Source organism: Schistocerca piceifrons, chromosome 5, assembly GCF_021461385.2.
Source record: "Schistocerca piceifrons isolate TAMUIC-IGC-003096 chromosome 5, iqSchPice1.1, whole genome shotgun sequence".
Taxonomy (NCBI): domain Eukaryota; kingdom Metazoa; phylum Arthropoda; class Insecta; order Orthoptera; family Acrididae; genus Schistocerca; species Schistocerca piceifrons.
Window position 1 is genome coordinate 153,719,422 of NC_060142.1, and position 27,848 is coordinate 153,747,269.

Below are 27,848 nucleotides of genomic sequence, written 5' to 3' on the forward strand. Positions count from 1 at the left end.
TGCTAGACGCTAAATTTCCTTCCCCTGTCTGTCTCGAAGAACGGAAGGAGAAATTTGTTTTCTTTTTGTTGTTGTTTTGGCTTCACATGATCTTTGTTGTAACGCCGGATGGCGCTGCGTTATCGGTATAGCAATCGTAACATCTAGGAGTGCAACACGCGTGATGTTGCACGTTGAAATACCGCGCAGGCCAAGCGCCGAAACCATCACACCACTTTAACAGTGGCTGCCGTTCGTAATGTTAGCTTGTTGTTTCCACGGTCTTATTTGTAACAGTTTACGTCACATCCCCGGTAAGGGCTGCTCTCACGGTCGTTGGTACTGATAAGATGGAGCGCTGTAAAGATACGTCTCTTGGTTTGCGCAGTGCTAAGTTTACTCGGTGAAAAAATGAACTTTTGCCCATGATTCACAACGCAAAGGGTACGGGGCGGCGCGAACTGACTCTGTCACGGTAGCGAGAAACCCCGGTAAGAGATGGCGTAGCGTCAGCCGCCGTCACACGGCCACGTCCCGCTATATAGCCGCAGCAAGCTGCTTCGCGAGCAGTTATAGCGTCGGCCGCCTGCGAAGCAACTCGGCGGGCTCTGCGAAACCGGCTGTCTGCCTTCACGTGAGTCAGTGCTTCCGGTCAAGTTCACATTTGCTTACAAGTTAGTTGTACGGTTAATGGCTGTTGCAGTGCATCGCCAGCCCTCAGTCACATCAGTGATCATTTAAGCAAATTCACTTTTGAAGCCGTAATGAATTACGTAAGAAGTGAAAGAGACAGCTGTAGTAGTTTATTTGTGAGAGGTCGTCACTGTGCTTGTCAAGGTCAAAGTCAATGTCTGTTCATATCCAGGCATTAAATTCTGGTGGCAATCTACCTCTTTACTGCTTTGGGTAACAATTAGAGGTCAACTGACGCGCTGGATTTCTCTGACGTGCTACGCAATACCAAGTATGTGTCGACTACAGTTGTTATGGACGAGCGTCTTCGTCTACAGTTACATACACAGCGTGATTCCGTGATGTTACAAACTTTCACGGGTGGTGGAGAAGGATAAATATATCAATTTGAGGTAAGAAACCCGAGTCTGGAAACGACGGAGCCGAAATTTATAAGCGAAAATCGTTCTGATACCTCTGACGGCGCCGGCCGGCGTGGCCGAGCGGTTCTAGGCGCTACAGTCTGGAACCGCGCCACCGGTACGGTCGCAGGCTCGAATCCTGCCTCGGGCATGGATGTGTGTGATGTCCTTAGGTTAGTTAGGTTTAAGTGGTTCTAATTTCTAGGGGACTGATGACCTGAGATGTTAAGTCCCATAGTGCTCAGAGCCATTTGAACCATTTTTTTTTTCAAAACATAATCGCACAGAACGTGTAAGGAAGAATGTCATTTAGCAGTGAACGTAAAATTTGCACACTTTACCGCATTTCGATTCGTTAGCAGCCAATGAGACGTCCCTTCATTCCTACCTGCCCCTCGCGTTATTATTGACAGAATGCTTGTTATTAGTCACTGGAAAGTTCTCAGTTTCTGGATGGTTTGTGCCACTGAGCTGCATATTTGACTACCATAGATTAGAATCCTTATCCTACAGTACTTGCTGACCTTACTTTTCAGGCATATTACATACTTACTTTTCAATGCGGCATTCATTTTCCTAAATGGTATCTGTTTCATTTCTAATTTCCTGATTATTTTTTGCATTATCCGTTCGCACTCCCTTTTCGGTTACTTAAAGTAAGTGAATTCACCAACTTAGTTAGCCTTCACTGAACAATCTTTCAGGATACTGGTTGTCAGTTTCGGTGCTAGTAGAGATAATTTTGCGCCTAATCTCACGTTTGCACTATGGAATACGGAAGTTCATTGTGGAAGCTCGTAGCCGGTCGAAAAATAAAGAAAAAAAAGCTACACAAATATTATACAGTGTTGATATCAGAAGCACAGTTCGTCTACATCTCTGAAACGAAATTCGAACACGATTTCAACTCTTTAGAAAATAGTTGTGGTTCTTTGTATTCATTTTGCGCTATTCCTCTGTTTAAAAAAGTTTTTTTTATTCTCACTATTTTACCTGTTAGAGTTGCTTAACAAATCGACAAGTCTAAACCCTAGTTTTGTTGACTATCTGTAAACTCGGAATAAGCGAAAACTTGTCTAGAAATCCTGAAATATGTGATAACTCATACTTGGTGCTCCTTAAAAAAGAAATCATTTATGTCTTCCGTGTTATCCAACTTTGATGTCACATTCTACTTTAGTCTGATTACAGTCTGAAATTTACCTCAGTTCACCGAACATTTTGGTATAAATTTAATAGACCACCAATGTTTTTCCAATTCTTTACACCTTCTCTGTTTTCGCTGCTGTAAATTAAGAAAATTATGGCAGTCCGCAGGTAGAAGATGTGTGTGGAAGTGAAGGTATTCCAATAAAAATGGTTAAAGCTTGAGGTAAAATGCTGCAATAGGAACATGCGAAATTGTTTACAGAATGTGTGAGAAAGAAGACCCTTCCCAAACTGGAGGAAATCGGTAATCTACTTCATGAGAAAGAAGACGGACAAGGTATGAAAAACTGCAGTCCTGTCAGTCCTTTGGTGATGTAAGCACTAAAAATTTCACCAAATGCACTGAGAAAACATTCGATTCTGATGAAACAAAGTGGCAAGCAGACTTCGGAAGTCAGGTTAGTACGGTGGGCCACATGCAAGTATTTAATAAAATTATTGAGTGGAGCAATGAGAAGACTTACCACATTCTCTGGGATTCATAGACTTTGAGAAATTTTTCGTCACAGTTTCAGCAATAGGCTATACTACTCGTAGCAGCCGTTGAGTGGAAATACTCGTATATTGATTCCGCCAGTGTTATTGCACGGAAGTGACCGTTCCAATACTGAAGCTTCAAAAAATGTTCAAATAGCTCTGAGCACTACGGGACTTAACTTCTGAGGTCATCAGTCCCCTAGAACTTAGAACTACTTAAACCTACCTAACCTAAGGACATCACACACATACATGCCCGAGGCAGGATTCGAACCTGCGACGTAGCGGTCGCGCGGTTCCCGACTGAGCGCCTAGAACCGCTCGGCCACCCCGGCCGGTGCTGAAGCTTCCATCAGACTTGATCAGGCTCGTGAGATATTAAACATTTAAAGAGCCAGGCCAGCAACAAGATTTCGTAATGCCTTAACAATTCTCAGTAGCCCTAGAGCGAGTCTGCACTGGGAAAACGAAGAAGTAATAGTTGTTAAAGAAACATATTTCAAACACCATCATTATACTGACGACACTGTGCTGTTGACTAGGTTTCACCTTTACACAATACGTGTGCCTCACTTAAGTAAACAGCATTCACGTCGCGTAAACATCTTGTTTGCGTGCGGAGATGCACTTGTTGTCTTCACTTGATTGCTACCGCTGGCTTCCCAAATTCGACTCTGCTTTCGTCTTAGGTTCTCTGAGTGTCGTCTGCTGTCTTTTTTTCGTTTCTTTCTCTTATACATCCAACCAAATCTTTTAAATTTCGTGTATTTATGTATTTTGTTTTACTTTCAAAGCACTGTACTTATGAAACTTTCTAGCACATTAACACTGTGTGCGGGACCGGGACACGACCTGAAACTTTTACCTTTTGTCTGCTCTACCAACTGAGCTATTCAGTCACGACTCCCGAGGCCCCTCACAGCTTTACTTTCGCCAGTACCTCATCTCCCACCTACCCAGGCTGTGGTGAAGCCATGTCTCCGCAGTATCTTTTGTTCCAGGACTGCTAATCCCTCAAGGTATGCAAGAGAAGTTCTGTGAAGTTTGGAAGGTAGGAGATGACGTACTGGCGGAAGTAAAGATCTGAGACCGCGTCGTGCGTGGATAGTTCAGCCGGTAGAGCACTTGCCCGCGAAAGGCAAAGGTCCTACGTTGGAATCCCAGTCCGACACACAGTTTTAATCTGATAAAAGTTTGAAATCAGTGCACACTCCTATGACGAGGAGTGAAAATTCATACTGTGCTTTGTCCTTAGGCTTACTTGATTCTCACAGTTCATCTTCACCTCTGTCTGCTGGTCCTCCTTATAAACTGTCACTCCACCCGAAACAAAACGATTATAGTTTCAGAAAAATTGCATAGTTTATTGAAGAGAATACCAAACTGGTTGGCGAGCCCTGTTCATAATTCTCAGCCTGGAATCTCAGTGGCTAGAGTACACTTGTCTTCAGTGATGAGTGGCATTTCGAACTAAACTCCGATGACCAGAGAATACGTGTCCGGAGACGCCCCGGACAGCAGTGGAAAACCAAACTGTCGCACGTCATACGGCCCGAGAACCAGGAGTGGTAGTCTGGGGTGCCATTTCTTTTCATAGCAGGAACCCTTTGGTTCTTTGGTTGTCATCCGCGTTACCCTTTGAGCACAACGTGAAGTTGATGATATTCTATGTGCCGTATTGTTATCCTTCGTGGCAAGCCATCCTGGGCTCACATTTCAGCAAGACAACGCTCCCCCCTCCTCCCCCCCCCCCCCCCCCACACACACACACACACACACACACACACACACACACACACACACACACACACACACATACGGCGAGGGTTTCTACTGTTTGTTTTCGTGCTTGTCAGAGCCTTCCTTGGCAGTAAGGGCGCCGGTTCTCTTCCCAGCTGAGAAAGTTTGGAGTTGGAGCCTTACGGGCAGAGCCCTCCAACCAGCTTGGTATTCTGACGATCTGTCGCGTCAATTGGACAGAATTTGGCACATCCGTCAGGAGGACATCTGACAGCTCTGTCAATGAATGCATATCAATAACCGTTTGCATAAGGGCGAAAGGTGGACCAACGCGTTATTAACTTGCTTAATTTGTGAAACTCTTTTTCTCGAATAAATCATCCAATTTTTCTGTAACTATAATCATTTGTTTGTTGTGCATGTACATCACATCTGCTGATTTCCGTTGTATTAGGATAATTTCTTCGTCGTGTGTCGTTTCTTCGGTCTTAGAGTGAATATTGTTTCCTTAAATTGTGAAGGAGCTGCTATACAACATTAGTTATTTTGCTATGCTGTGTGGCGATGTTTCTTGACGAGATGTTATTGCAACATTATTTATTTTAGACGTTCGCTTTTGGTGTTTGTTGTTACTTTCTTTGGCATGTAACTTATTCCATTGTACTTTTTTTTAAAAAAAAATATTGTTCAGATAGTCAATGGAAAGTGGCCTTGGGTCCGACACAGATCGTGGCAATTAAAAGAAACATAAAAGTGCAACCAGTGCGTTTATCTGATTGCAAATTTATGATTACATTTGGACAGTTAAAGAAATAAACAGAAGGGTAAAATAATTTGGTCTGGTTTGGTAATCTAAATACGATTGCCATACATAACCTTCTTCTGTGACTGAAAAAGAAAGTTTACATTGAGAGTGTATTGCCAGTTTTGACTTACATCAATGAGACATTGAGTTTCAACGCAAACACAATTAAAAACAGGGGATTGCTCAGTGAGATGCCTTATGGGAATTTCTAGAAGAGATGGAAAAAGAAGCTAATAGAGCAGGGAATAGACGTAAACAGGACATGTAGCTCGACGAATGTATATCTGATAGTTGAACGAACTTCTTTCCTGTAGTGTAAAAGACAAGGAAAGACCATTAAGAAGACCTGCTAGAAGATGATGGGAAAATTCACATTGATAATTGGACCCAGACTGGCAGGCGGCAGGTCATGTCAATGTCTAGATTCAGGTTTTCCGTGGCTTCCCCAAATCGCTTCCCCGGCCGACTTCCTGCTCCATCCCTTCCCACTTTCCGAACTTGTGATCCATCTGCAATGACCTCTTCGTCGGCCGGACATTAAACTCTGATCTACTTTCAATCTTTCGTTATCTTTAGTCGCTGTCTCCAATAACCTTTCAGTTCCTCCGAACTTGTCCGTAACTTCAACTATGAAATCACACGTGTTACATTAAACACAACCAACTAACAACATAGTAAACGGCTCTAAGACCGAAGTTCGAATAATATTAAGGGTTGTACGATTAATACGATTTTGAAAAAGGAGAACGTTCTATTTGAAAGAGGGGGGAGGGGGGAGGGGGAGCTATGCTGATATCAGTTTACGAAGCGATTTAGGAAATTTCCTGTTTGTAAATCAACAATGTTTATTTTAGTAATTAACAATTTACAAACAATTCTTTGTTTAAAGCTTTACGGTTTTCTGAACACTGTAAAAAATACTTAAGTTGCATATTCTTTATTCTTTGTTCATATACACAGGTCGAATCTTGAGACAGAGTACGCGCGACGTCTTGTCCCAAAATAACTCGTTATCTAGTCCAGCAAACTGTTCCAAGCTCTACGTTCGTCAGATACACTGACGGACAAAAATCACGACTCCAAAAATAATTAACATAGAGTAATGAAATTTCGGGAATGGTTTCTCTAGGTAACATGTTTAAGTGATTAACACTGCAAGACCATTGGTTAATGTAAGTGCGAGATAAGCCACTGCAAATGTGAAATGTTGGTATGTTAATAACCGGCGTAACCGCCAGAATGTTGAATGCAGGCATGCCAACGTGGATGCCTTGTGTCGTAGAAGTGTCGGATGTCAGTTTGTGGGATGGAGTCCATGCCTGTTGCACCTGGTCGGTCAATACAAAGACGGTTAATGGTGGTTGTGGATGACGCTGAAGTTTTCTGTCCGATGATGTCCCATATGTGCTCGATTGGAGACAGATCTGGTGGTCGAACGGGCCAAGGCAACGTGTAGGCACTCAGTAGAGCATGTTGCGTTACAACAGCAGTATGTGGACGAGCGTTATCCTATTGGAAATACACCTTCAAATGCTGTTCATGAATGGCAGCATATCAGGTTGGATCACCTGATTGACGTACAAATTTGCAGTCCGGATGCATGGAATAACCAGGAAAGTGCGCCTGATGTTATACGAAATCGCACCCCAGACGATACCACCAGATGTAGGTCCAGTGTGTCTAGCACCCAGACAGGTTGGTTGCATGCCCTAAACTGGCTTCCTTCTAACCAACACCGGCCATCACTGGCACCGAGGCACAACCGACTTTCATCAGAAAACAGAACAGACCTCCATCCTGCGCTCCAAAGAGCCCTTGCTTGACACCACTTAAGTCGCAAAGGACGGTGATTTGGGGTCCGTGAAATGCACGCTACAGCGCGTCTGGTTCGGAGCTGTCCTTGAAGTGATAGTTTTGTAACAGTTCGTTATGTCACTGTGCAGCCAACTGCTGCTCAAATTGCTGCTGCAGATGCAGTACGATACGCTAGAGTCATACGTCGAGCACGACCATCTTCTCTCTCGGTAATGCCAAGTCCGGCCATCCTGATTTAGGTTTTCCGTGATTTCCCTGAATCGCTCCAGGCAAATGCCGGGATGGTTCCATTGAAAGGGCACGGCCGACTTCCTTCCGCGTCCCTCCCTAATCTGATGAGACCGATGACCTCACTGTTTGGTCTCTTCCCCCAAACAATCCAATCCAAATCCAAGTGTCAAGTGGCCGCTCGGACCCCGGTCTTGTTGCGGTCGCATAGTCCCATGAACACAGCATGTTGTTCTCAATGGAGAGACGTCTACAGACGTTAAAGTAACCTCTGGCGTGCCACAGGGGAGTGTTATGGGACCATTGCTTTTCACAATATATATAAATGACCTAGTAGATAGTGTCGGAAGTTCCATGATGGTTTCCGCGGATGATGCAGTAGTATACAGAGAAGTTGCAGCATTAGAAAATTGCAGCGAAATGCAGGAAGATCTGCAGCGGATGGGCACTTGATGCAGGGAGTGGCAACTGACCCATAACATAGACAAATGTAATGTATTGCGAATACATAGAAAGAAGGATCCTTTATTGTATGATTATATGATAGTGGAACAAACATCTGTAGCAGTTACTTCTGTAAAATATCTGGGAGTATGCGTGCGGAACGATTTGAAGTGGAATGATCATATAAAATTAGTTGTTGGTAAGGCGGGTACCAGGTTGAGATTCATTGTGAGAGTGCTTAGAAAATGTAGTCCATCAACAAAGGAGGTGGCTTACAAAACACTCGTTCGACCTATACTTGAGTATTGCTCATCAGTGTGGGATCCGTACCCGGTCGGGTTGACAGAGGAGATAGAGAAGATCCAAAGAAGAGCGGCGCGTTTCGTCACAGGGTTATTTGGTAAGCGTGATAGCGTTACGGAGATGTTTAGCAAACTCAAGTGGCAGACTCTGCAAGAGAGGCGCTCTGCATCGCGGTGTAGCTTGCTGTACAGGTTTCGAGAGGGTGCGTTTCTGGATGAGGTATCGAATATATTGCTTCCCCCTACTTATACCTTCCGAGGAGACCACGAGTGTAAAATTAGAGAGATTCGAGCGCGTACGGAGGCTTTCCGGCAGTCGTTCTTCCCGCGAACCATACTCGACTGGAACAGGAAAGGGAGGTAATGACAGTGGCACGTAAAGTGCCCTCCGCCACACACCGTTGGGTGGCTTGCAGGGTATAAATATAGAATGTAGATGTGGACCAACGCTGCCAGTAATTATGTCCAATGGCTACATTCCTACCAAGTCTTTCTGCAGTATCTCAGAAGGAACATCCAGTATCTCGTAGCCCCATTACGGGAGCTTTCTCAAACTCGGTGAGATGTTGATGAGGGTGTCTGTATTGCCTTAAAGGCATTCTTGACTAACATCAACTCACAAAGTCCAATCTCAAAGGTAACTAACGCTCACGACCATTACATCGTGAACTGAAAGCAAACCTGATCTGCATCCTCATGTGACTGGTCCGAAATTTTAATAGATATCATATTTCAGACAAAGAACATACCTACCAACTTTCGTTTGTCACACAGCGCCTTCTTTGTTTTGCAGTTTTTTCCGCCAATGTATGTTAGATCTGTTAAGACACAACAAGCGGAGCTTTTGTTAGCAGAGATGTCGGCAATTGCTGCGTCACTAGTTACGTAATGCAAATTTCTGAGTCCTCATTGTCTGCAAGGCTCTGTTTTTCAGGCAATTTTCAAGGGAGTTGACTTCCTGGTTACATTTCCTCTCGACTGCAGTATTAATATCCACAACTATTCTGATTAAAGGCATCAGCGTCACTGTCGTGCATTTTGTGTATTTTTGCTTGTGTACGTGACGCAACTAAAGATTACAGATGCGTCAAGAGAAGAGTAGTAGGGTAAGGCGACGCTTAAGACGAAAATTGACGCACTGTACTGTATATAGCTTAAGCAAGTGCTTAACAGCTGCTAAGCAATGGTTAGTTAGTGTAATGTTTAGAAAGCTGCAGTGAAGTGGAATGTAAAAGGCCGTGTATTGGCCACTCGCTGCAAGCCGTCGAGCAGGGCCAAGGTCGTTCAGTGCTCTCGGCAGCACGAAGAAGGCTGCAGCTACAATGCGAGTTACGTCTATACTCCACTTGCGTATGCACTTTCCAAGTCGTCTATTTGAGAGACAGAACTGATTGTGTTAAAGTGTTTCAGAATTAGGGTCGGGTTCTTAGCCTAGAACTGCTGGTTTGGGTCCATCCAAGGTGTACAATTTTCCTGACAGCTCACCATCGAGAAAAATTTTCCTGATACTTCCACATATCTGGAAGGCATTCTCCTGTTTGTCAGCGAAACACATGTCGACAGAAATAGGTGGGAAAGTTTTAGTATCCTGCAGTAATCATACGAGAAAATGGCTTATGAAAATTATAAACAGAAGAATCAGTAGCATGGAAGGAGCATATAATTTAACAAAAAACACGAATGATAAGAAATGACTATAAATAAAGGAAGAGCTCAGACACTATCTTACACTAAAATGCTTATATTCCAGTGAATACTTAAGTCAAATGTAAACTAGAAGAAGAATTTAAAGAAAAGCAGAGGGTCCAATGCAGACAAATATTCATAGAAAAAACTGATGAGGAACTTACCGAAGTATACTGTGTATTTCGGAGGTCATGAAACATCAGATATTTATTTTTGAACGTGTTTTGTAATAAATGACAACATTTTCTGCCTTTTTATGGGCTCAAATGGCTCTGAGCACTATGGGTCTTAACTTCTGAGGTCATCAGTCCCCTAGAACTTAGAACTACTGTAACCTCCCCACCGTAATTTTAAAGGGAAAATGACAATGCTTAATACAAATGGGAGCCGAGTGTAACCTCCCCACAAATTTTTAAAAGAAAGAAATGACAATATTATTTAGAAATGCTAATGGACATTGCGCTAAGCGTAACCTGCCCACAATGAAATGTACTGACAATGGCAACAAAAATGTGAAATTCGCAATCTGACTCAAATGTAAATTCTTCACAAAAATTAAAGTCCATTCAGTGATAAGAAAATTCAATTAAACCGAAATATCGGTCTTTGGCCCTGTGCAAAACAATCAGAATTAAAGTCTTACCTCAGAATAACTGGATGTCAAATTTCTGCTCTTATCTTTGCGCACGGCTTGGAGGAACTGCATTGCAAATAATAATATTCCTTTTTTCTGTAATTTTACTGAAAATTTTCTTTAAAAGAAGTGGAATGAAATGGGAAGTGCAACGAAATCTTTAGTTCAATAAAAAATAAATATTTTGGAAAAATGCTTTTGAAATAAAATTATTATTGGGGCATTTGTTGGAAATTAATTACAATAAATAAATTTTTACATTATCTAATGATTATATTAATTAACAGTATACCTCACTCAGCATCTTGACCAGTGTTGCCGACCGCCTACATCACACAACCGCACTGGGCTGCTACTACTGATCGACCGCTCTGCATGACGACTATTAGCGTACTGCACTGCACGACTACTACTGACCGACTGCCCGTAACTAAATCGAGCTACAGACTGCCACGACTACAGACAGAGTACTGCTCTGCATAGCGACAACTAGCGAACTGCTCGCAACACTCGCGCGGTCAAGCGCATACTCTCTGGTCAGAGACGCTGCAATGCCTCGCCATCGCTGCTGCGTTACATACGTGTTTCATAACCCTCCACTGGGGGGGCAAAAATTTGGCAGCGATGGTGAGTCATTTGGACTTGCCAATCGCGGCAAAATTTTTAATTAATTAATAAACTTCTACAATTTACAGAATATTTAGATGTAGCACATGAATTAAATGTTGTGCACACGCACTAAGTACAAAATATATAAGACAAAGACAAGATGTGAGTACAAAACATAGTAACAAATCAGAAAAATGTATATACAAATTATTTGACAGAAAACAAAGTGCAGAGGCACTGAAAAAATTCATTGGCATATTCAGAACAAATAAACAGACTGGCAAAAAATATTATGTTGACAAGTGACATGAGTGCACATGCACTGCAGTTGAGAACATATCAGTAAATGATGAAATGTATATACAATTAGTAACAAATGACATAAGTGCATACACATTGAAGTATTGAATATACAGAATAGTACAAATCATATTGAAGAATGAGAAAATTGCACAGGCACTGAAGTTCAATAGAAAACATATTAACACCTAACATAAGTGCACATGCACTGTAGTTCAGAACATATCATTAAAATAAAAAATGTATATACAATATAAAAGACAAGAGTGCACATATTGTACTTGAGAACAAATCGAAGAAAAAATGTCTTTAGCATTTTCGCAATAAATAAACATAATGGCAAAAAAAAAAATCATGTCGACAAGTGACAAGTGTGCTCGCACTGGAGTTTAGCGAATCGAAAAAACAAATGTATAACCTATGAACATAAATGATGTTAACAAAAAATGTTTTTCTCTATGTGACAAGAATTAGGATGGGAAAGGGAAGGATTGCATCATGGTTGTAGCACTTTAGATTGCACACAGCTGTTCTGAAAGTCCATATCTTTCCACAGAAGTACAACACCAAGTGACACAATTTGAAGCTCTTTTCCCATCAGAATTTATCAGTGTAGCCAAGACACTGAACTGTCGTAGTAATGTTCCATGTTTTCATTTTGGCAGTATATTAGGTACACCAAACAGTGGGACCATAATAATGTCTTCATTGCTCATGGTGGTGGACAGCATGTCGTGTCAACACCACGCTCTTACAAGGCACACCCACGTAGAATTAGTGCAAAACCAAAGATAGTGCTCTATGATCACTAGGATAGACAGGACAAATGGACATTGCAGTAATTCAGGGTAGTCAGCTTATGAGGTGAAGGACATCAAGTCACATAATATTGACAATTACAGACTTAATTAGCAGTTTGTGGCATTCATAGCCCAGTTATTGAACATTTCTGTACCAAGTATGTAGTATTACAGAAAAATGTTCACTAATTGTTTTACATGGAATCAGTAGCCTTCTTTTCCTATTTACAAAGTATAGCATGGTTAATTAATCATTTGTCATTCCAATAGTATTAATAATTAAGATTCATTAGCCTTCTAATTCATTTCAATATAGTAAGAATCATGTTCTTTTCCGGTTACAAAATATAGCATAGTTAATTAATTATGTGTCAGTTAATTAATCATTTGTCATTTCAATAGTAATAATCATTAGCTTTCTCCTAATTACAGTTAATTAATCATTTGTAATTCCAATATAGTAAGAATCATTAGTCTTCACCTAATTACAAAGCATTATGAAACAATCACATTCTTTTCCAGTTACAGAGTATAATTAAGAATCATTAACCTTCTCCTAATTACAGTTAATTAATCATTTGTCATTCCAATAATAATCATTAGCCTTTTCCTAATTACAGTTAATTAATCATTTGTCATTCCAATAATAATCATTAGCCTTTTACTAATTACAGTTAATTAATCATTTGTCGTTAATTAATCATTTGTCATTCCAATAGTAAGAATCATTAGTCTTCTCCTAATTACAAAGCATTATTAAACAGTCACATTCTTTTCTGGTTACAAAGTATGAACATTGAAAACAAGAGCTAATTAATGGCGTAATTAATAACAATTCGTGGAGTGACATTAATTATTGGCACTCAGTGGCCAGCAAGTATTGAATAGAACCAAACATAGTTCATCATTCAGTATTATTCAGATCATTACGAAGTCATTATTAAAAATCAGTTAATTACAGTCATAGTATTAATAATCATGGGCATTATAAGTAGTCTCATTACAATAAACAGTGTTTCTCCTTCAGTAGTATTTAGATCATTACAAAGTCATTATTAAAATCAGTTAATTACAATCATAGCATTAATAATCATGCGCATTATAAGTAGTCTCATTACAATAAACAGTGGCAATTATTAGCTAGTGACAAAGCATTATTAAATATATATACTTTTTTGTATCATTAAGAAGTCATTACTGAAGTGACATACTATTTAGAGCTAATCAGTATTACTCAGAACTTTCTCAAATTGGTATCACTATTTGGGACTGTTAATACATTTTTTTTTTTTTTTTTTTTTTTTTTTTTAGCAATGCATTGCGTTGGGATCGGTAATTAATTGCTGAGACATAACACTATTTGCTTTTGACCTGTTGCTGCAAATGAGGATAGGTAACGTCATTCGTCATGAGTCAGCTGTAGCAAGATTATGGAACAAGGCAGTATATGTGATCACATTTATAAATGATAAACACAAATGGGTAATAAAAAAAAATGCAAGTACTAGAACAGGTATAATAACTAACAGGTTTAGTAAGTATCATGAAAAGCTTCTCCTGGAAAAAATACAAAATGGATTATTGACCTGAAAGAAGAAACGCACACTATGCTGAAAAGTAGTGAACTTCGAATTAACAGGTAGTGAAATGTGTATAAAAATGTGTTCCATAGCTGTCCTTTCCAAAACTTTCCGTCATACTACTATGCAATATAACACCTGCTGTCAAAACAAACTGCAACAAATACTTAAATAACTACATAGCATAAATACATAGCTTCAACATTATCCTCATCTGTAAAGAAAAAACTTCATTATCATCATCATCTGTAAAGAAAAACTTCATTATTCATAACAGCATATTCTTCATCATTATTCATCAGCATTCATTATCATCTGCAAAAATCACTTCATTACTCATTACATAACTATTCCTTATCTCTAGCATATTTCATCACTAAAACTAAGATGTGTAGTTCAGTCTGACAGCCTGCATCAATCACCTTGTATTCTGAAAGAAAAAATTAGTTAAGACTGCTATTCTGTGACGAGTATAGTATATTCTTGTTAATGCCTGTTAATCCTGATCCATTTACTCTTCCTCATAAAGTTATTGCATCTTCTTTCGTTTATTCCGTAGGTGAAATTCCCATTTCTGTTGAATTTATCTCTTACACGCATCATTTCTTTCTGAAATTCATGAACAAAGATTAATATCTTGCATTTAAATCCTATACCCACTAAATAATGACTGGTTAATGGTGACATAATTAACCATACAGCATAACATGACAGAAAACGTAATATGTCAAAGACATTGACAGTGTTCAGATGCGAAAATGTACAGAGAATATCACAATGCAGCAGCAAAAAATGTAAAACAGTCACGATGTTGAGATGTCATAGGGCAAAATAATGTCAAAGTCGACTGGTGTGTGTTATATCTTAACTATTTCACAGTGCATACAAACAAAACTGGAGTACAATCATACACACACAAAAATGGAAAAAGTGCACGGTCTGATGTGTAACGACAAGAAAAGCGACCTGCTAACCTTACCTTGCCGGGCACTTGCCAAAAAAAATACGATAATCATCAGCAATTAGTCAGGTGAAATAATTGCATTAGTAAATGGCATCATAGTGTGTTGAATCATACAGTGGTTTCACTCAATAAACGGTTTAATGTTTGAGATATGGTGATTGCCTTTCGATTTTCTGGTTCTCAAAGTTTCGACGTGTACAACATTGGGGTGAGGGATGCTGCGAATCCGATATGGACCTGCGTATAGAAGTTCAAATTTACTGCACTTACCTTTTAATTTGCTGGATAAATAGTGTGTACGTACTAGTATCTTCTGTCCAACGTGAAAGTCGCGGCGTGTACAAACCTGTTTTTGCTGTCTTCTCCGGCGCTCTGCGGCACGTTTGATGTTGTTCAGCGCAATGTTAATTATTTCGTGGTGTCGTAGGCGACGACTTTTGGGAAATTTTACTAATTCTTTAATTTTGTTTGGTGGTTCAACGTTTTTCAGTATAACAGACGGAGATAGCATAGTGGATTCATTTGGAATGGAATTAATTACGTCTTGGAATGAGAGTATGTGTGTATCCCAATCAATATGTCTTTTGTGGCAGTATATTCTACACAGTTTACCAATTTCTTTCATTAACCTTTCACAGGGGTTCGAAGAAGCGTGGTACTTGATATATAAATCGGAGAAATGTTTCTGGCTCGTAACATGCGTGTCCATACGCTACTACGAAATTGAGATCCATTGTCAGAAATTACTTTCATCACATGCCCTACATGAGATAGAAAATGTTTTACAAATGCTTTCGAAACAGTTTTAGCAGTAGCTTTGCGTAATGGAGTGAAAGTAACAAATTTTGAAGTGAGCTCAACAGCGACAAAGATGTAGCAAAAACCTCTGTTAGTTCTGGGAATCGGACCAAAAATATCTACTGCAGCCATATGTCTTAATTTAACAGGTATAATGGGATATAATGGAGGAATATGTGAAGTGGTGAATGATTTAGCTTTCTGGCAAATTTTACAAGACGCTATAACTCGTCGTATACGTTTCTTCATGTTGGTGAAATAACAGTTCTGTCTCAATATAAGAAAACATTTTCGTGCTCCGTAATGTGCGTAACTTAAATGAGTGTACCAAATTAATTTGTTAACCAGTTCGTCAGGAATTCATAATAACCAATTGTTGCTGTCAGGATGAGAGCGGCGAAACAGAATGTCATTGCGTACAGTGTAGTGGTTCCTAATCGTAACATTATTCCCATCTTGCCAAAGGTGTTTAATTTCTTTCCACACGTTGTCTTTATTTTGTTCTTGTGCTATGTCCTGTAATGACGATGAAATAAAATTTTCAAATGCAACTTGCTGAATGTACATGACACTGAAATTTGTTTTACAGAAGTTGGTTGCTACGTCTTGCTGATTGTTGCCGAGAGAACGCGATAGTGCGTCTGCTATAACATTTTGTGTGCCGGGAATGTGAACAATCGTAAAATTAAATTCCTGTAAATAAAGTTTCCATCTACTTAACCTGTCGTGAGTAAATTTAGCTGAAAGCAAAAATTGTATCGCTCTGTGGTCTGTGTAGACGGTGGTATGTCTGCCATAAAGAAAATGCCTAAATCTCGTAAAAGCCCATACAACACATAATGTTTCCAATTCTGTAACAGAGTAATTTCGTTCAGCAGGTGACAAAATGCGACTTGCAAATGCGATGTTTTTAATTACTGTTGAACCATCTTCTTCTATTTCCTGGAAAATGTGTACGCCTAAAGCGGTGTTGGAACTGTCAGTGGCAATGGAAAAATTTCTAGTAAGATCTGGGTGCGATAAGAGTGGAGCATTCAACAAAGCATGTTTCAAATAACATTCTCGTGAACAAAATTCTGCGTGTCAAAAGTAATGTTTGCGTTACTGTAATATACAATCTGTGCTGTATCTGGTTAAAATCTATCGTACGTGTTATTATTTACAGGAGAATGTTGTGGCATATCCACTATATGAACTGTTCTGTTATTTCTTACTGACGTGTTACGCTATGGATGACACCTATTGTCTGTTTCATTCATCATAATATGTTGTTGCTGCTCATAAGATCGACTGTTATTAAATGTACGCTGAAAATTGTGCTCGTTATTTTTTACGTCTGTCATGATATTAATTTCTATACGGCGCATTGCGATAGGAACTGAAATGGTGTGTTGTCTGTACGTAGTTATTTTTTTTGCTGCCATGCGTTACTATTTGTTATACCAGGGACTATACGTGCACGCGGCGAAACATTAAAGTTTGGTTGACCTTGTAGACTGCATTGTTGGTTACGTATGCTAAGCGGCTTACTTTCATACTGTTGTGGTGAAAAACATCTATTGTTACAAAAATATGGTTCCTATTGCTCAAAAATTTTACACATACTGATGATTACGATTTTATCTGTTATTTAAGTTCTCGTGATTCTGGAGTGCCTAATGAAAATTGTCACATTCGGTAAAAATTTGTCACATCGGGTTTTCTTTGTCATTTTTCTTAATTCTAGGTAGAGCAATAGTTAAAGAGCAGTTTTGATAGATATAAAGGATAGTAGAAGAGAAGGCAGCAGTGCAGAAAACTAAAGATGAAACAGCACTACTACAGCTCGGGGCCCTATGCTCGCTACGGCACATATTCATTAAAGCGTAATGAATCCCCTGAGGTCAATTACGCACTGCAAATAAATTTTAGCTTTTGCTTTGCAAGCAATGGCGGTAAAATTCCAAAACCAAATTGTTGTAACCTTGCTAATTCAAGTTTCCTCATTACACGCAATGCTGATGAAAATACAATAGCAAATTGTCGCCTCAGGTTCAAAGCTAGTTTCTCCATTACAGGTAATAGCGGTGAAAGTACAGAAATAAATTGTCGTATACAATGCAAATCATGTATCTGTACGCTGTCATTATTAAATTCCTTAGATTTTCTTACAAATGCAAATTGCTTATAATTAACGTTCTCGTCACTGAATTTGATAACACGTTCGGGTTTGTGTGTGAATCTGTTTGTCTGTGTCGTTTCGTACTTCAAGTTGCGTAGCTTTTCATATTTTAAGTCGTGTAGCTTTTCGGATTTTAATTCGCGTAGTCTCTGTAAATTGTTCACATTATACACGCTGCGTGAGTCAGACAAATGTTCGCAAACTGGCGGATTCTGTGACGTATTGGTGACTGAAATAGTTTTTAACTCTGTTACTTCAATATTTTCGTCAATTTGGTTGATCTGTCGTGCAAATTCCTCGTCAGCTTCCGTATTCGGAGTGTGTGAAACTTCCACTGACTCTAAATTAACTTCGTCGCGAATCTGTACTGCGTTTTTAAGGCATCGTTTATTGACTGCATTAATTTCGTGTATCAGTGTTGCGTTTGCTGAACATTGTTCAGTGACTGCATTAATGTCATCTTTATGTGATTCTGTTGTGCCTACACGTGTGCTACTTAATTCTTGTGCAACAGTGCCAACTTCTTCATTACTGTTATTAGCACAAGCCTCAGTATCTTCACGTAATTGTTCTTTACTGTCCCGACATTGCACGGTAACAGCTGTAATCTGTTCCCTAACTTGTTTGTCTGTTCTTTAAGGTCGTCTTGTTTTTCGTTTGTGAGTTCGAAACTTTTATCAGTTGCTTCGCTAAGTTGTTTGAAATGGTTGTCGAAACTTTCATCAAGTTGTTGTTTGAGTTTTTCATTATCTTGTTTGATCTGTTCAGTAAGTTGTTTGAGATTTCTGTCATTATTGTCAAGTTTTTCATTTAAGTGTTTGGAATCATTAACCTGTTTTTCAGCCATTTGTCGTAAAAATGCCATAACTTGATCCCACCCAAAAGTAGCTGTTGCATTCTCAGTACTGTGTGGTGGTATATGTGCAATTGTCACGTTTTGTGCGACCATTTGGTCATTCTGCATTTTAGAAAAAGGTTTGCCAGTCAAATGTACACTATCACTCATTGTTTCGGAATTAAATAAATCCGTCCTACTTTGTCTATCCTGTTCATTTTCATTAGACAAATTTGTCTGTACGTTACTTGAATTTTCCAAATCGGGTGTGTTATACTGGGCATCGCCCATTACGATAGAGCGTTCTGCGTCATCAATTGTCGTCAAGTTAACAGACGAGACAATTGAGTTCGTTTGTTCATTATCAAGGTAAAAGTCATCACTAGTGGTTGGAATGCACTGATTGTTAGTGAACGCGGTAATTTCATTCATAATACCTCGCGACACACTATTCACAGTCTTTCGCGGCATTTTTGCAATAGTCACAAATATTCATAAAACAATTAAGCACATATGCAAAAGCAACACACAAATACAACAGAGCAAACGAATTGTCGTTGATCTGTGGAAAGAAAGTCACAAAATTAGTAAAAGCGTTGCGCCAAATCCTAATTATATCTAAGCAGATATCTGACTGTTGTTCAAAAGACTCTCAACGAAATACGATCCTGGACTGGGTGTCGCCAAGTGTAACCTCCCCACCGTAATTTTAAAGGGAAAATGACAATGCTTAATACAAATGGGAGCCGAGTGTAACCTCCCCACAAATTTTTAAAAGAAAGAAATGACAATATTATTTAGAAATGCTAATGGACATTGCGCTAAGCGTAACCTGCCCACAATGAAATGTACTGACAATGGCAACAAAAATGTGAAATTCGCAATCTGACTCAAATGTAAATTCTTCACAAAAATTAAAGTCCATTCAGAGATAAGAAAATTCAATTAAACCGAAATATCGGTCTTTGGCCCTGTGCAAAACAATCAGAATTAAAGTCTTACCTCAGAATAACTGGATGTCAAATTTCTGCTCTTATCTTTGCGCACGGCTTGGAGGAACTGCATTGCAAATAATAATATTCCTTTTTTCTGTAATTTTACTGAAAATTTTCTTTAAAAGAAGTGGAATGAAATGGGAAGTGCAACGAAATCTTTAGTTCAATAAAAAATAAAAATTTTGGAAAAATGCTTTTGAAATAAAATTATTATTGGGGCATTTGTTGGAAATTAATTACAATAAATAAATTTTTACATTATCTAATGATTATATTAATTAACAGTATACCTCATTCAGCATCTTGACCAGTGTTGCCGACCGCCTACATCACACAACCGCACTGGGCTGCTACTACTGACCGACCGCTCTGCATGATGACTATTAGCGTACTGCACTGCACGACTACTACTGACCGACTGCCCGTAACTAAATCGAGCTACAGGCTGCCACGACTACAGACAGAGTACTGCTCTGCATAGCGACAACTAGCGAACTGCTCGCAACACTCGCGCGGTCAAGCGCATACTCTCTGGTCAGAGACGCTGCAATGCCTCGCCATCGCTGCTGCGTTACATACGTGTTTCACTACTTAAACCTAACTAACCTAAGGACATCACACACATCCATGCCCGAGGCAGGATTCGAACCTGCGACCGTGGCGGTCGCGCGGTTCCAGACTGTAACGCCTAGAACCGTTCGGCCACCCCGGCAGGCGCGTTTTTATGGAAAAGCGCTCAACAGAGGCTTGATTCATAGAAATAAATAGTCAGACAGGAAACAGATGCACAGGGAAACTCTTTTAGGAACAAATTTTAAATTTAGAAGACCAAGCACGAACAAAATAAAAAGAATCAAGAACAAAAGTGAATTTTTATAAAAAAAACTGAAAAATTAGAACGCACTGAGAAAAGAGCCAGAAAAAATCAAGGAGGCACTGAAAGTGGAATGTTGCTTTATTTGACCAAGTGTAAGTACAATGAAAGAAAAATAATGGGTCTAGAAAAAATGTGTCAAATGTATGAAGTGTGAAGTTATGGGATGGGTATACGTATAATCGACTGTTACTATATTTCTGAATACAGAAGGACATCATCTCTCGTAAGACAGTAATAAAGAGATTCAACAAAAATAATCAACTCTCCTGTTTCTATCACTGGTCCCTCCAAACCTTCCTTTCTAAAAGCATAAGTCGTATGTAATTTTCTGCTTAGAATAAACTGCTAAATTGAATTTAACTGATAGCTGATTGTGCTGGTAGTAAATTTGGAATAAGAAGCCATTTTTTAAACTAACTAGTGCATTTTTCTGTCCGTCATCTGCATTGTGTTACAATAAAATACATTGAAGTGCCAAAGAAACTGGTGTAGGCGTGAGTTTTCAAATATAGAGATATGTAGACAGGCAGAATGCGGCGCTGCGGTTGGCAACGCATATATGAATGACAAGTGTATGGTTACTGCGGTTACAATGGCAGGTTATTAAGATTTAAGTAAGTTTGTAAGTGGTGTTATAGTCGTCGCACGAGCGATGGGACACACTATCTCCGAGGTAGCGATGAAGCGGGGATTTTCCCATACGACCATTTCACGAATGTACCGTGAATATCAGGAATCCGATAAAACATCAAATCACCGACATCGCTGCCGCCGGTAAAAGATTCTGCAAGAAGGGAACCAACGACGACTGAAGAGAATCGTTGAACTTGACAGAAGTGCAGATTTCAATGCTGGGCCATCAGCAAGTGTCAACGAGCGGTACCATTGAACGAAACATCGTGGATGTGGGCTTTTGGAGCCAAAAAAATGGTTCAAATGGTTCTGAGCACTATGCGACTTAACTTCTGAGGTCATCAGTCGCCTAGGACTTAGAAGTAATTAAACCTAACTAACCTAAGGACATCACACACATCTATGCCCGAGGCAGGATTCGAACCTGCGACCGTAGCGGTCGCTCGGCTCCAGACTGCAGCGCCCAGAACCGCACGGCCACTCCGGCCGGCTTTTGGAGCCGAAGGCCTAGTCGTGTACCCTTGATGACTGCACGACACAAAGCTTCACGCCTCGCCTACGCCCGTCAACACCATGGGACTGTTGATGACTGGAAACTAGTTTCCTGGTCGGACGAGTCACGTTTCAAATTGTGTCGAGCGGATGGACGTGTATGGAGACAACCTCATGAATGCATGGACCCTGCATGTCAGCAGGGGACCGTTCAAGTTGGCAGAGGCTCTGTAATGGTGTGGGGCGTGAGCGGTTGGAGTGATATGGGACCCCTGATACGTCTAGATACGACTCTGAGAAGTGAATCGTACGTAAGCATCCTGTCTGATCACCTGCATCCATTCATGTCCATTCTGCATTCCGACGGAATTGCTGGGCTATTCCAGCAGGACAATACGACATCCCACACGTCCAGAATTGCCACAGAGTGGCTCCATGAACACTGTTCTCAGTTTAAACATTCGTGCTGGCTACCAGACTCCCTAGTGATGAACGCTATTGAGCAAATCTGTGCTGTTCAGAAGAGATCTCCACCCTCCCGTACTCTTACGGATTTATGGACAGCCCTGCAGGATTCATGGTGTCATTTCCCTCCAGCACTACTTCAGACATTAGTCGAGTCCCTGCCATGTCGTGTTGCGTCATTTCTGCGCTCTCGCGGGGGCCTCTTGCGATATTAGGCAGGCGTACCAGTTTCTATTGCTCTTCAGTGTGTATGCGCCACAACGAGATTCGTGTCTTTCTTTTTGTGATGAACTGTGCTATATGGGAGATAATACGGGTTTTGCTCATAGACTACAGAAGAAGAGTGTTTGTAAATTTAGACCTACCTCCAAAAATTGAATATAAAATATATATAATTTCTTTAATATCACTTCTTTTATCCCTTTATTAAATGCTGACAGAACTTCTCTGCTGTCGTTGACCATAAATCATTCGCGGCTGATGACTTGGGCTCCTTTAAGCGTGATGCAATTTTTAAAGCCAGTTAACACACCTACCTCGCTGAAGTCAGCAAGACAGTCATAGCTCACGAGGACAGTACTAGGTGTTTAAATCTTCGGAATAGTGAGTGTTTATTAAAAGTTTGTTAGCTACATAATTATTATATTTTCATACTTAACGCGAAGTGTTTTTTGTGTATACCTCGTGCCTAAGTTTTTTGTGAATATAAGTAGTTGTAAGTAGTCTGGAAACATCCCCCAGGCTGTGGCTAAGCCGGGTCTCCGCAATATCCTTTCTTTCAGGAGTGCTAGTTCTGCAAGGTTCGCAGGAGAGCTTCTGTAACGTTTGGAAGGTAGGAGACGAGGTACTGGCAGAAATAAAGCTGTGAGTAGCGGGCGTGAGTCGTGCTTCGGTAACTCAGATGGTAGAGCAAAAAAAATGGCTCTGAGCACTATGGGACTCAACTGCTGAGGTCATTAGTCCCCTAGAACTTAGAACTAGTTAAACCTAACTAACCTAAGGACATCACACACATCCATGCCCGAGGCAGGATTCGAACCTGCGACCGTAGCGGTCTCGCGGTTCCAGACTGCAGCGCCAGAACCGCGCGGCCACTTCGGCCGGCAGATGGTAGAGCACTTGCCCGCGAAAGGCAAAGGTCCCGATTTCGAGTCTCGGTCGGGCACACAGTTTTAATCTGCCAGCAAGTTTCAGTTGTAAGATTGTACGTTTCGATATTAGAAAACCACCTCGGGGACGACTGGTTCTTTTGATGAAATATTATTTAGCAGGAAAACTTGTTTACTAAACTTTCCACTGCACGTAATAATTTCTAATTTTTCGCCAGAAAATTGATTTTATAAAGTGTTATGGCGACCCATATGTGTAAAGTAATATGTGTTTTGCGTAAAGAAGGCAATCGTTCTCGAATTTTGCATAAATAATTTATTCTTCAATAACTGCCCTTATCCCGAGGTCGTGCGGTAGCGTTATCGCTTCCCACGCCCGGGGTTCCCGGGTTCGATTCCCGGCGGGGTCAGGGATTTTCTCTGCCTCGTGATGGCTGGGTGTTGTGTGATGTCCTTAGGTTAGTTAGGTTTAAGTAGTTAAAAGTTCTAGGGGACTGATGACCATAGATGTTAAGTCTCATAGTGCTCAGAGCCATTTGAACCATTTTTTCTTCAATAACTCAGTAAATACAAGACAAAGGTTGCCACCTTGGTTACGTTTTAAAGAGGAAGGATTGTTTAAACTAAATTTGTCCATATTATGTTGGTTAGCGTGTCGACTGCGACTGATTTACGATTGTGTGTGGCTTATAAAATTTGTTACTTTACTAACATGACACGTGTATATAAAACAATCTCGGTATTCTTGCCGCGTCAGTTCTGGATAAAATCTCGAGCTTTCGACGATTACCTCCATCGTCATCGTCAGGAGCTGACTGTCTTCACTGCTTTTTTTTTTTACTTTATTGTTATTTTAAAACCTGTACAACAGGCAGGCTGTCAGCAGCACACTACGCTGCTCTTCAGCCATAGAATATACAAGGAGCAAAAACAGTGAGAAGACACGTAAGTCACAGAACGGTGGGCAATAAAACAGGAGACACATAGAGACAAACACGGAGCCGTTCACACTCGTCGATAATCCACACTGCTAGCTGATGAGACGACGCACAAACACTGAAGATGACGATGGCACTGGTGAACGATGGAGTGGACGGTGAACACTGAACACTAAACACGACGGCACACACACAAAACACTGATGGCGGTGATCTCCGGCGCGCGAATGTCCACGTAACGTGTGCGAGTCCGGGGACCTGCCAAGAGGGGAACAGGGGTGAGGTGGGGGAGAGGGGAGAAAAAGGATGCCAATGGCTGAGGAGACGGGGGCAGGAGGAGAGGGACAGGGGAGGGGAGGCCCGGGGGAGGAGGGGGGAGAAAAGGAGGAGGGAGGGAAAAGGGAGAGGAGGGAGGGAGGGTGCCCAGAGGAGTAAGTACAGGAGGAGGGTGGGAGGATCAAAGTTGGTAGGAGGGGTAGATGGAGGGGAGGAGGGCATCATCAGGGAGGGGGAGCTGGCGGAAGCCACCTTGGGAGAGGGTAAGGAGGGTGGAGAGATGGAGACCGGGTGGGATGTGCGAATACAGGCGCGGCAGCGGGCGGGGGTGGGAGAGGATCAGGGAGACGAGCGGGTGAGGAGGATCGAGTTTGCGGGAGGTGTACAGGATCCGTATCCTTTCAAGGAAAAGGAGGAGGTGGGGGAAGGGGATGAGATCGTAGAGGATCCGCGTGGGGGAGGGGAGACGGATGCGATAGGCGAGGCGGAGAGCATGGCGTTCAAGGATTTTGAGGGATTTATAAAAGGTAGGGGGAGCGGAGATCCATGCTGGATGGGCATAACAAAGGATAGGGCGGATGAGGGATTTATAGGTGTGGAGGATGGTGGAGGGGTCCAGACCCCACGTACAGCCGGAAAGGAGCTTGAGGAGACGGAGGCGGGAACGTGCCTTGGCTTGGATTGTATGGAGATGGGGAGTCCAGGAGAGGCAACGGTCGAGGGTGACGCCAAGGTACTTAAGGGTAGGAGTGAGGGCGATGGGACGGCCATAGACGGTGAGATAGAAATCAAGGAGGCGGAAGGAAGGTGTGGTTTTGCCTACAATGATCGCCTGGGTTTTGGAAGGATTGACCTTGAGCAACCACTGGTTGCACCAAGCGGTGAACCGGTCAAGATGGGATTGGAGAAGGCGTTGGGAGCGCTGTAGGGTGGGGGCAAGGGCAAGGAAGGCGGTGTCATCGGCAAACTGGAGAAGGTGGACGGGGGGTGACGGCGGCGGCTTGTCTGCCGTGTACAACAGGTACAGAAGGGGGGAGAGGACGGAGCCTTGGGGCACATCGGCGGAGGGGAAAAAGGTGTAGGAATCGGTGTTATGGATGGTGACATAGGAAGGACGGCGGGAGAGAAAGGAGCCGATCAGACGGACGTAGTTAACGGGAAGGGCGAAGGTTTGGAGCTTGAAGAGGAGACCGGAATGCCATACGCGGTCATATGCACGTTCGAGGTCCAGGGAGAGGAAGATTGCGGAGCGACGGGAATTAAGCTGTTCGGAAAGGAGATGAGTGAGGTGAAGGAGAAGGTCGTCGGAAGAGAAGGACGGCCGAAAGCCACACTATGTAACGGGAAGGAGGCGGTGCTGGCGGAGATGCTGGTGGATGCGGCGGGTGAGGATAGATTCCAGGACCTTGCTGAAGACCGAGGTAAGGCTGATGGGACGGTAGGAGGAGACGGCGGACGGCGGTTTGCCAGGTTTAAGGAACATGAGGATACGGGAGGTTTTCCACAGGTCGGGGTAGTAACCGGTGGACAGGACTACATTGTAGAGCCCGGCCAGGGTGGAGAGGAAAGAGACAGGAGCTTCACGAAGGTGACGGTAGGTGACACGATCGTGACCAGGAGCGGTGTTGCGGTTGGTGCGGAGTGTAACAATGAGATCCTGTGTAGTGATAGGGGCATTGAGTTCCGTGTGTGCAATGTTGCCCAAGTACTGGAAACCAGGGGCGAGGGGAGGGACGGAGGTGTCAGTTCAATCGCGGATATCCGGGAAGAGGGAGTAATCGAACTGGGGATCATCGGGGATGGAAAATACATCGGAGAGGTAGGAGGCAAAGTGATTGGCCTTACTAAGGGTGTCAGGGAAAGGGTGATCATCATGGAGAAGATGATAATAGGGGGAGGGTTTAGTTCCGGTAAGGCGACTGAAGGCTGACCAGAACTTGGACGAGTTGATTGGTAGGGTAGCATTTAAACGGGTGCATGTCTGTCGCCAGTCCCGGCCTTTCTTAGCCGTGAGCAAATTACGAATGTGTCGCTGGAGTTGCCGGTGGCATCGTAGTGTGTCCGGGTCACGCGTGCGGAGGAAGGCACGGTAGAGACAACGGGATTCACGGGGGAGAAGAACGGCCTGTGGGGGTAAGGTAGGACGGTGGGGGTGGATGGCGACAGTAGGTACGTGGGCCTCCACGGCCTCAGACAAGGTCTGCTGGAGAAAGGAGGCGGCATGGGTGACATCGTCAGGGTGGCGGTAGGTGAAGGGGTGGCTATCGACCTGGGTGGAGAGGGTATCCCGGTAGGCATTCCAGTCGGCACGGGAATAGTCATGGACATACTTAGGGGGAGGGTCAGTACGAGGGTCGGGTCGGGGGCGACGTCCGTCTGAAACGTTGATGAGGACAGGGAGATTGTCACTACCAATAGGCTCCAGGACATCCACCGTTATGCGACCAAGGAGGTTGGGGGAGGAGAGAATAACATCGGGAGTGGAGTTGGATTCGGGACGGGTGTGCTGGGGGATGGGGATGAGATCGCCTTGAAGGGTGGAGAGGAACCGATGCCACCGCTGTAACTGGGCAGCGGAACGACTATGGATGTTGAGGTCAGCGGCGATCACGTAGGAGGAGAAGGTACGGTCGACGTGGAAGAGGAAGTCGAGGGGAAGAGGAGCGTTGGGGCGGACATAGATGGTGGCGCAGGTAACAGTAAGGCCGGGGAAGAAGAGACTAAGGATCAGGTGTTCGGTGGGGTCAGGAAGGAGAGGTTGGAGCCGAACGGGGATCTGGCAGTGGTGACCAATAGCAACTCCACCACGCACAATTGGCAGGGGATTATCGGAGCGGTGGAGGAGATAGGGCGAAGTGTGGATGGTGTGGTGGTATCCGCTATCGTGGCTAAAGTTCCCATGAGACCTATTGTCAGTGAAATTGGTCCTCCTACTTATAAGCTGGCCAAATACCTAACAAAGTTGATGACTCCTATAGTCGGCCGGCGTGAACATCACATCAAAAACTCCCAGATGTTCATTGAGAAAATCAAAGAGATTAGAGTTGGTCCAAATGACATTTTAGTCAGCCTGGATGTGGTATCGCTGTTCACAAAAGTTCCTGTGAAGGTTGGAGGAAGGTTTCATTAAGGAGGAAGGCATCCACGCGGTGGGTGGCAAGGGTGTGCAGGAAGAGGTTCTTGTTGGCGGTAAGGTAGCGGATGTTGTTGAAAAGGATACGTTGCTGTCGCGCCATGACAGGGATTTAGACGAGGGTGTCAAGGCGGGAGAAGGTGAAATGGGACTGGTTGTTGGAGTAGGTGGCGTACATCTTGAGTTGGAATATGGAACGGGCGGCGAGGGAGATCTGCTGGAGGGTGTGGGGGCGCTGAAAGGGATGAACATTTTGAAGGACGATTGTGAGGAACCTGATGATGTCCTCAGCGGTGGGGGGGGGATGAAGGGAATTGCCAGGAGGAGTGGGGGCGTCGAGAGGACGGACAGGTACGGTGAGTTCAGGAGTGGTTGGAGGGGGTCGGGCTTTACACTTTTGGGAGTAGGTGGGATGGGGGAGATTGCAGGTATTACAGGAGGGAGGGGACTGGAGGTTAGGGCACTGCCGG

At 42.6% G+C, this 27,848-nt stretch overlaps 1 protein-coding gene across 1 annotated transcript in view; it reads left to right on the top strand.

Annotated features, from left to right (window-relative positions):
* Window positions 1-559: 559 nt before the first annotated feature.
* Window positions 560-27,848, top strand: part of LOC124798506 (probable cytochrome P450 6a13) — a 93,177-nt gene continuing 65,888 nt past the window's right edge. Inside the window, exon 1 of the mRNA XM_047261945.1 lies at window positions 560-613. The gene's annotated coding sequence lies outside the window, so the exon portion shown is untranslated. The remainder of the gene's footprint in view (window positions 614-27,848) is intronic.